Source organism: Sapajus apella, unplaced genomic scaffold, assembly GCF_009761245.1.
Source record: "Sapajus apella isolate SASKATOON/1434 unplaced genomic scaffold, GSC_monkey_1.0 scaffold3, whole genome shotgun sequence".
Classification (NCBI taxonomy): domain Eukaryota; kingdom Metazoa; phylum Chordata; class Mammalia; order Primates; family Cebidae; genus Sapajus; species Sapajus apella.
In genome coordinates, this window is record NW_022436943.1 from 29,056,113 (window position 1) to 29,065,688 (window position 9,576).

General features: G+C 41.6%; 2 long non-coding RNA genes across 2 annotated transcripts; both read right to left on the bottom strand.

Annotated features, from left to right (window-relative positions):
* Positions 1 to 1,065: 1,065 nt before the first annotated feature.
* LOC116532426 lies at positions 1,066 to 3,414 on the bottom strand. The gene is made up of 3 exons (XR_004260862.1): positions 2,807 to 3,414; positions 2,515 to 2,608; positions 1,066 to 1,665 (listed from the first exon to the last, which is right to left on the bottom strand). It is a non-coding gene; the product is annotated as an uncharacterized LOC116532426 (long non-coding RNA).
* A 1,727-nt stretch (positions 3,415 to 5,141) lies between these two features.
* Positions 5,142 to 8,223, bottom strand: LOC116532430. Its single transcript, XR_004260864.1, has 4 exons — positions 8,154 to 8,223; positions 7,346 to 7,503; positions 7,024 to 7,131; positions 5,142 to 5,525 (listed from the first exon to the last, which is right to left on the bottom strand). It is a non-coding gene; the product is annotated as an uncharacterized LOC116532430 (long non-coding RNA).
* Positions 8,224 to 9,576: the final 1,353 nt, after the last annotated feature.

The following is a 9,576-nucleotide window of genomic DNA, read 5'->3' on the forward strand; positions in this document are numbered from 1 at the left end:
TTGGGTGGTGGAGAGGCTGAGGACTTCCAAGCACATGGGTGTCTTGTTCCATTTGAAGTTCTTTGTCATGTGAACTCTTCTTTGGTCTCCCTTCAAATCTCCAATATGATCTGATAAGCACAAAAATTGCCTTTTGTGAGTGGATTTTTTTGCATGTGGAATTTGAGGAAGGAACCGCATCTTACATCTGGACCTATGTGCTACAGACCAAGATAGCACCCATGGGTTGCCAAGGTATGGTGTAGAGAAGAGATGGGAGCCACAGGTGAGCAGAAGAACTTAAACACACTCTTCTCTCCCAGCCCTTTTTTTGTTGGAAATGCTTGGAAATCTTGGGGAAGATTTGAATAACTCCACCTTGTTACCTGCAGTTTGACTTGTGAGGTCTGTGCTGGGCAGGACACTGGGTATCTTCGCCCAGACTCTTCCATGTGTCTGTGTCTGGGCTAGGTGCTCTGTTTACTGCTCCAGGTGCACCCTCCACCCTTTTCTGCCCTCTGTGGAGCAAGCTTCTGGTGGTCTTTGGCTCATGGAGGGGTGTGGGGGAGGGGTCCTATGGGGAGCTTTGGCAGGAGTTTAGAATGAGGAAGGAGAGGTTTCTGTTTCCTCTGATTTCCTCTCTGTGAGGTCCCTTTGGTTAAATATGGCCTTATCTGAAGATCACTGCTTCCTTTAAAGGGACTGTCTTTCCTTTCAGGTTTTAATAATCATCCTTATTCCTTCCTACCTCAACCCCAGGTAGGGTGATCAGTTTTCTTGGTTTGCTGGAACTAAGATTATTCCCAGGACCTAGGACTTTGAGTTGTAAAACTGAGAAATCAGCCAGGTATAGTGGCTCCCATCTGTAATCTCAACACTTTGGGAGACTGAGGTGGGAAGATTGCTTCAGGCCAGTAGTTCAAGACTGCCTGGACAAAAAAGTGAGACCCCCATCTCTACAAAAAAAAATTTTAAAATAATAAGTAGCTGGTCATGGTGGCGTGTGCCTGCAGTCCCAGCCACTCAGGGGGCTGAGGTGGGAGGATTGCTTGAGACTAGGAGTCCGAGGCTACAGCGAACTGTGGTTGTGCTGCTGCACTCCAGCCTCAGTCTTAGAGAAAGACCCTGTCTCTAAAAAGTTTAAATAAATAAATTGGAAGTCCCAGGCAAATGGGGATAAGTTGGTCATCCTATCCCTAGGATGGTTAACAGCTCCACTTCAGGTTGTCATATTATCTCTGCTGGTTCGCCTATACTTCAGCCCTACTTTGGTAATAGTGCTTTTGTAAAAACAAACATATCCTCTGGAATTATCTTAAGTATGCTTCCTATTTCTGCTGGGACTTTGTGTGATACAGTGGGTATCTATGAACATCCATGCCCATTTCCTCTCTGGGATTTAGTGTCTTCTATGGCCAAATAAAGAGGGCTACACCAGAACATTCCCCGCATTTTTCCAGCTTCAGCATCAGACTAACATCTGACAATGCCTGACTAAAGTGGTTGAAAATAAAATCATGATCTTTATCTCTCAAAAATGTTAAACTATATTCTTTCTTCCCATTGTAGTCTTCTAGGAATTCTTCCCAGACAATTCATGAAGTGACTTTTATTGCCAGGTCTTGGCTGCCCCTAGGGGAGGCTGAGATGCAGGTTAAGTGGTCCTGGCCCTGGAGAGGGTCATGTCTGGAGGAAAGGAGGTAGAGGTCAAACTGTTATCAGATTATTATAGCATAACATGCTACCTGTGGAACAAGATCAATACATAGTACCCTAGATGCCAAAACAGGAGTTCCAGCCAAGTTTAGGGGGATCACAGAAGGCTTCCTGGAAGAAGGGATACCTGAACTTCTTTTCCAGATGAGGAGGGGCAGATAACATAGAAATGGCAGGCATCTTTCTTATAAGGATACCAGTCCTGTTGGATAAGGGCGGCACCCTTATGACCTCATTTAACACTGATCACCTCCTTACAGGCCCTCTCTCCAACTGGCATCATACTGGGGTTAAGGGCTTCAGCATATGAATTTTGATGAGGCATGATTCAGTCTATAACATGACATTTACATTTGGGGAACATCGTCACGGTTTACAAAGAGCTTTTGCATAAGTTTTCTTGGCTTCTGTGGTAAAGTTAGCCATGGTTTAAAATGACCATTTATTTATTTATTTATTTACTATTTTTATTTATTTTTTTGTGATGGAGGTTTTTTTTTTTTTTTTTTTTTAAACTCAGACTAGAGTGCGATGGCGTGATCTTGGCTCACTGCAACATCTGCCTCTTGAGTTCAAGTGATTCTCTTGTCTCAGCCTCCTGAATAGCTGGTATTATAAGTGCAGGCCATAGAACTCAGCTAATTTTGCATTTTTATTACAGACAGGGTTTCATCATGTTGGCCAGGCTGGTCTCGACCTCCTGACCTCAGGTGATCTGTCCACTTTGGCATCTCAAAGGGCTGAGATTACGGGCATAAGTAATCAAGCCCAGCCTGACCCTCCTTTTAAACCCAAGGCTCAGGTTCCTCCGTGACTCACCCATGGTTGCGTCAATAGTAAATAGCAGCAATATCTTCTCACATGGAGTCCAGTGCTCTCTCAGCCACACCATAGTCTGCTCTTCCTTAAGTTGCTGCTGTTAACAAAAAGAAAATGCAGATGCGATCATACTGTGTGTATGGATGAATACCTGGGCTGAGGTGAGCAATGTCAGCTCTTTGTTCATCTTGGAGCCAATTTGTAGTGTGGATCTAAAGGGTGGCTCTGTTAAGTATAAGCACGTTGTGACACTTCAGGGGAGATTTTCTGTTACCAGTTAACTGTCACTTACATTTGTCAGGAAGGGAAAAAGTGCCTTTCACATTTTATTTTAAAATATGAAAATCTTGGAGAAGTTTGAGGGCAATTTGCTGGTCTTTCACTTCCATGGGCAGCCCCAGAATCAGGACTGAATGTGGTGGCAGAAGGCCTGTCAGTGGGGCCCCTGAGGAGTCCTATAGTGGGTGGCTGCAGGACTGGCACTTTCACACAAAACAGAACACAAATAAAGCAATGAGGGCCTGAGGAGGGCAGAGAGAGGATGGAAATGAAAGATGGGTCTCAAAGTAATTCACTAGAGGTGATTTGTACCCAGAAGGTTGCTAAGGCTAAGTGAATGAAGCCAGACACAGAAGACCACATTGTATGATTCCATTTACATGAAATATCCAGAAGAGACAGAAGACAGGTTAGTGGTTGCCAGGAGATGGAGGTTGGAGTGGCAAGGATAAGAAAGTCGCTGCTTAATGGGTACAGGTTTGCTTCTAGGGTGATGAAATCTTCTGGAACTGGATCATGGTGATGGTTGCACAACATTGCAAATGTACTGAATGTCACAAATGGAAATTTTTTATGTTAAGAGTATTGTAGCAAAATTAAAACACTGTGTGTGTGCATGCACACACAAAAATCCTCTTACAGCACATTAGTACAAACTTCAATCTCTAAGGTGCTTCCAACATACCTAATTAGTTGTCATGCAGACTGTACCTAAATATGTATTTTCACTAAGAAAAAATTTCCATTTCAAAAGTAAACTTGTTTCATTTTTAGGAAGCCCTAAATGTAGAAACTCATCATTAAAGTAAAATATGTATATATATTTATGAGAGAGAGAAAGGGCGGGGTGGGGGAGAGAGATAAAGCGCAGGGGGGGGGGGGAGAGAGAGAGAGAGAGAGAGAGAGAGAAAGAGAAAGGTTGCTAAGTGACCAAGTGATCAGGATAAAAAGAGTATCAGGTATCTCAGGTATCAATATCACCTCATATTGATATTTTGCCTTAAGAAATGGTACAGTTCTGGGCAAGAAGCAACAGTCTTGCTAGGATGGCTGTGTAATGTTTGCTCTCATCTGACACAGGCTTGCTGCCTTTTTCTGAATAGATTTTTTTTAAGGTCTTGTGTGGATACAGAAGTTATGCCTGAGGGTATTCCAGAATTTAACTGTAGATTATTCAAAATCTGGCCTTAGTGAGGCACTGCAATAGATTGGACAGAAATCTAAAGAAAATTTTCACAATTTTCTATTTGAAAATATACTACTATGCCCATTTTCTAAATGAGAAAATACGTTCCTACTTGAAAAAATGCATGAGTAAAACCATATTTATCAGAAACATTATGTATTTTATAAGCAGGTATACAGTAAAATGTCTTCAAATCATGACGTTTCCAAGTGCTTTGATTTGATTTATAAAATACAACTCACTCATGTTTCCTAAAACATGTCTATTGTATAAGCCTGTGCAATAGACATTTCCCTTTATGTACTATAACCCAAATAGCACACACGTAGTTTGATATCAGGGAGATTAATAGTTCAGAAATTATTGTATGTTGTGATGTAATTAACAATGAAAACATCAGTAGGAAAAAGGAACTGGCTCCCTGTGAGCAGAGCTGGGGAGTTTTCGTGAAGGGCCGCAGCAGCTTCTCTTGACTTCTGACTCACTTAGGCCACAGTGTCCCAGTTCCTCATCATCATGCACCGGCTTGATTCTGTGCTTCTCACAGCTCCTCTGGAGTGTCACAAGTAATTAGGGCTCCCTTCTACAGGGGTGTTGAAGAGCTTTGTGGTGACACACACAAAAAAGATGTGAATTTTGTCCCTGGGAACTAGCAATGTTTTGTATTTTCAAAGCTCTGCTTTTAGATGGTTCCCAGCATCAGAACATTTGAACAATGTCTTATCTTTTATTGTCATTGTAGCGGAACAATACTAGCCTGAGGATGTGGGCTGTGAAAAGCTGTCTTTTCCAAATACTAAAGGTAGGCAGAGCCTGCCTACCTTTAGTATTTGGTAATGACAGAATGACAGTAGACACTTTCTGCAACCCATACTCAGATCTGACTCAATGTGTGGAGAAACCAGAAATACCAGGACATCTTAGGAAAAATGTAAGAGCAACAAGGGGAGAAGCCAAGAGGAATGGAAGCTTTGTTTCAGACCTGAGGAGAGGGAGACATAACTAGGTTAAGACACAAAGGATGTGAAAAATATACATCTTTTTTCAGAAAGTGGTGAAGACTGGGGAGAGGAGGACCCACGCAAAGCTTCTATTCATTGAAGCTTTGAGACCTGTGATTTTCTCTAAATGTGGGAGGGGCAGACAGCTTGAGATGAAGGAGACACTGAGAACACGGTGTGATGCTGAGAACTTTCCCTCTCTCTCCCCTCCCTTCCTGTGGATTTATTAGTCAGGCAGGCAAATCGGTGTGCAAACAATAGGTTTGCTGGAATAACAGCTGGGTAAATGGTAAATTATGCAATTTTGCAGGCGCACACAGATCTGCAGTTGCACAAAAGTGAAATTATATGAGGCGAAGGGCTCCGCTATGCCAGCTCTGGGGCTGAGTGCCCTGTGCTGGGGAAGGGTTTTATTTGGAGCCTGCCTTACAGCCTGCAGTTCTGTGCTGCGCCATCCCAAGCACGGAGGTGGTGTTTACTCACCCATGTGAAGAGGACGCTTTAACTCTCCATCCTCCCCTCCAGTGTGCGGTATTGATTTTCTGCTGTAAAGAGACAGAAAACCTTTCTTCAAAGTATCTTCAGAGGCAGAGTTGGCTGTGGATCTGGCTTTGTGAGAAAAGGCCTGAATCCAGGGAACACACAGTCTCTTTCTCAGTCTCCAATTGTGTTTGAGCAATTTACTAGTCATAACAAGTTCATGTTTGTTAGTTGCTCAAGAAAAATCCAACAGATTGAAGCTGTTTCATCACTTGATTAGTCTAAAGAAGTCTGGATAATTAGCCTGGCTAATTAATACCTATGTTTATTGTGTGGTTTGAGCTGACATATTTTGAATGTGGTGCCAGTTCAAAAATGTAGAAATAATTACTCTATAAAACTGGGCGTGAGGCATCTTTCCATGGGATTTCACCTTGAATATGCAAATGCTTTCTCTTTTGAAATGTAATTTGCAAAAATGAGAAACATTTGAAAATTCTCCAACCTGGAACAGTTTTTTATAGGAGTTTATAGAAACCCTGATCCTGCTTTGCAGACATAAAAGGCTTACCAACAGCATCTTGTAAAAAATAAAATAAAATTAACAAAGTTATCCCTTGCTCTAAAAAAATCCTCTGTATATAATATGCTGAATTTGTAGTCTTGATAAAGCAGAGAATTAGCCTTTTATTATTTTGAAATTAAGTACCCAGGTTCAATGGCTCCCCATTGTTTATCAGGTTAAATCCAGATTTCCTTGCCTGCTTTTCAAAAGGCCTTGAACACATACAACTCAACATCTACAGGTCCAATGTGAGATGGCAACTTACTTTTATTAGACGTAAATGCCATAAAATACAGTCCTCAGACATAGGAGAAATTCCTGATCTTATTTCTCCCAAAGTGAGAGGAAAAGACAGTCTCTTTGAAGCAAAGGGGAACTGGTTTGTCAAAGCACTGGTTTATTTAAGATCTATTTCCGGAAAAGTAACCGAGAAAGTATCATGCCTGGTACTCAAACTGAAAATCTGCCTTTATGAAGTTATTGGTGACTTCTAGTACTAGAGATCGAAGCCTTAATATACTTTGGAGCTCACCTTTTTGTTTTGGGAATAACCAGCCTTGCTGGTACCTTCTAGTTTTGTAGAAGTGAGGCAAATTTGGATAGAGACCAAGAAGGATTCTTGGTGGAAGGGAATTGGCACTTTTGCATTTGAGGTTCCATTTTTCTATAACATGTTTGGTGGATTAAAGTGATCGTGATTGAAGATAGCTGTTTATAAATAAAGGCCTCAAGAGGACACTCCCTTTAAGGAGAAGGGCAGTCTAGAGTGGTGGCCAGGGCCAGCAGTGTCCTTAGAAGACACAGGATGTGGATGGCATGAGAATACCTCTTGGCAGGCAATGGATTATGGTTTTAAGGCCCTGGCTGACAATGGTGTGCTATAAGAGACCTATTCTAGCCCTTCCCTGTACCCCAGGAGGTACTGTTACAGCAGCAGGTTCCTCACCACCAGAGCATGACTAGGAGAGAGCAGAGGGTGCTCAGGATCGCTGGAATACCTAGGTAAGAGCCTGTTTTCACAGAGGCCCCATGATGCAGAGAATGGAGCATTTCAGAAGATAGGCACAATTTCCAAGCCTGCTGGAGTTCTTGACTTATTCTGTGGTCTAGGGATTGGGTAAGGGGTGGGGGTGTGTTTTGTATTGAGGAAGGAAATACATAATTGAGATAAATGGAAATGGGGATCTGAGTTGGTTAATTTTAAAACAAAATTAAATGCGACCTAATCATGTGTCCCAAGAAATAGAACCAGTGCATATCTATATCTATCAACTGATTGATTAATCCATTGAGAGAGTTAAAGGAAAGGAATTAGCTCACATGACTGCTGGGGATAAGAAGTCCAAAATCTGTAGGGCAGGCCAGCAGACAGGAATGTAGGCAGGATTTCTATGTTAAATTTTGAGGCAGAATTTCTTCTTCCCTGGGTAATCCCAGTTTTTGTTCTTAAGGCCTTTAGTTGATTGGCAGAGACCTACCTGCATAATGAAGAGTGATCTGCTTTAATTAAAAGTAACTGATTGTAAATGTTAACTATATCTAAAAAGTGCTAATTATGTCTGCCTGCACAGTAACATCTAAACTAGTATTTAACCAAACAGCCGGGCATCCAAAGCCTAGCCAAGTTGACATAGAAAATTAGCCCTACAGGGGAGAGAGGACAGCTTGATTATATAACATGGGAGCTTCCAACTTAGTAATGGAATAATACATTTATCACAAAAACTAGGGTGCAAGGTAGTATGTGGTATATCCCATAAAAGGTGTTCAAACAGGAGATAAAGGGGTGCTAGAGGATTGGGAATTCACATATACCTCAGGTGACCATGATAAAGACATTTCAGATTGAAGAAAAGGCCAGAATAGTTTCAGAGGAAAGTCTTAGTGGAAAGCATTGAATTGGGAACAGCACAACATGAGACAGATAGGGAAGCAGTAGAGGACTGGAAACACACTGGAAATTGGGAATTAAATGGAAGTGAGGGAATTATTGAGGTTTCTGAGCACAGGGATGACATAAATACCCTGGTGCTGCTGGTTGTGTATGGGATGGGTAGGTGTGCAACCATTTCTGAAAGTGGTAGTGAGAAACAAAAGTAATCTGATTGATTGGCAGTAGAATAAGAACCTTTAGAAGTCTGTCCAGAGTGACATACACTTCTTCTTGCCCACTCTGTCTTCTGTGATCCTATAACCCCTGTAAGATAAAACATGAGAAAGATATATGAATAGAGGGGTGTGTGTGTGAAGGATATGGACAAGGTTGATGTGCATTTTTGAAGAGTGACATAGATACTCTGGTGGAGTATCTATGGGAGGGAGCAGGAAGAGCAGTTCAGAATAAAGGTCAAAAATCAGTTCTTTGGTTGTGGGAGTTCAGGTGAGGGAGAGAGCATTCCCAGGGGGAGCTCAAGGAAGGCAGTACAGGAAGCTTCCTTTGATATGGACCTGGAAGGATGAGGAAAACTTCAAAAGGTAGAAGATGAGGTAAGAGTATTTGAACAAAGATATGATAAAATATACATACAATGCATTTAGGCCAAGACATTGGGTTTGTGGAGGGGACCAGTAGAAGAACAGGCTTGGAAAGATGTCCTAGAGATAAATGGCAGGCAAGGGAATGCATGTAATTTGATAAGCAACTGCAGGAGGTGAAGGGTGTCATTGAAGGTTTTATTATTGAATAGGGTAGCAATGTTGTTAGAATTGTGCTCCAGGAAGACTAATATAATAGAGATATTCTGGGTAGCTTTGAGAGAGGGTGATGCAGGATAAACATTTGGAAAGTTAATAGCTATTGTCAGCTGAAGCTGTGGCAATTGAATTGAAGGGTCATATTTTAAAGATACTATAGAAATCAAATCTATAGGATGTGACAATTAATTTGGGGTAGAGTGAATAGGAGTGGGAGGGATAAATGGAGATATTAATATTTCCAGACAGCATGACTGAAAGAGTAGGAATAATAGTAACAGGATGGAAAATTCAGGAAGAGAAATGAGTATAATTTCATCTTTAGACATTTTCGTTTAACTATGCTGGTGAGATGATCTGGTAAAATATTTTGTAGAACCTAGTTGAAAACATGGTCTGGTAGTTAGAAAAGAGATCAGGATTAGAAATATATCAGTCATGTGTTGCTTAATGATGGGTATACATTGAGAAATGCATTACTGGGTGATTTCATCACTGTGCGAACCTCAGAGTGAACTTACCCAAAGCTGTGTGGTACAGCTTACTATACACCTATGCTATACAGTATAACCTTCTGTCAGGAGCATATGAACCAGAGCAACTCGATCCTAAATCGGAGCTGGGTAAAATGAAGCTGAAACCTACTGGGTTGCATTTCCAGACATCTGAGGCATTGTAAGTCACAGGATGAGATAGGAGGTCGGCACAAATTACAGGTCATAAAGACCTTGCTGATAAAATAGGTTACAGTAAAGGACAAAACCCACCAAACCAAAGTGGCCACAACCTCTGGTTGTCCTCACTGCTGCACTCCCACTGGTGCCATGACAGTTTCCAAATTCCATGGCAGGGTCAGG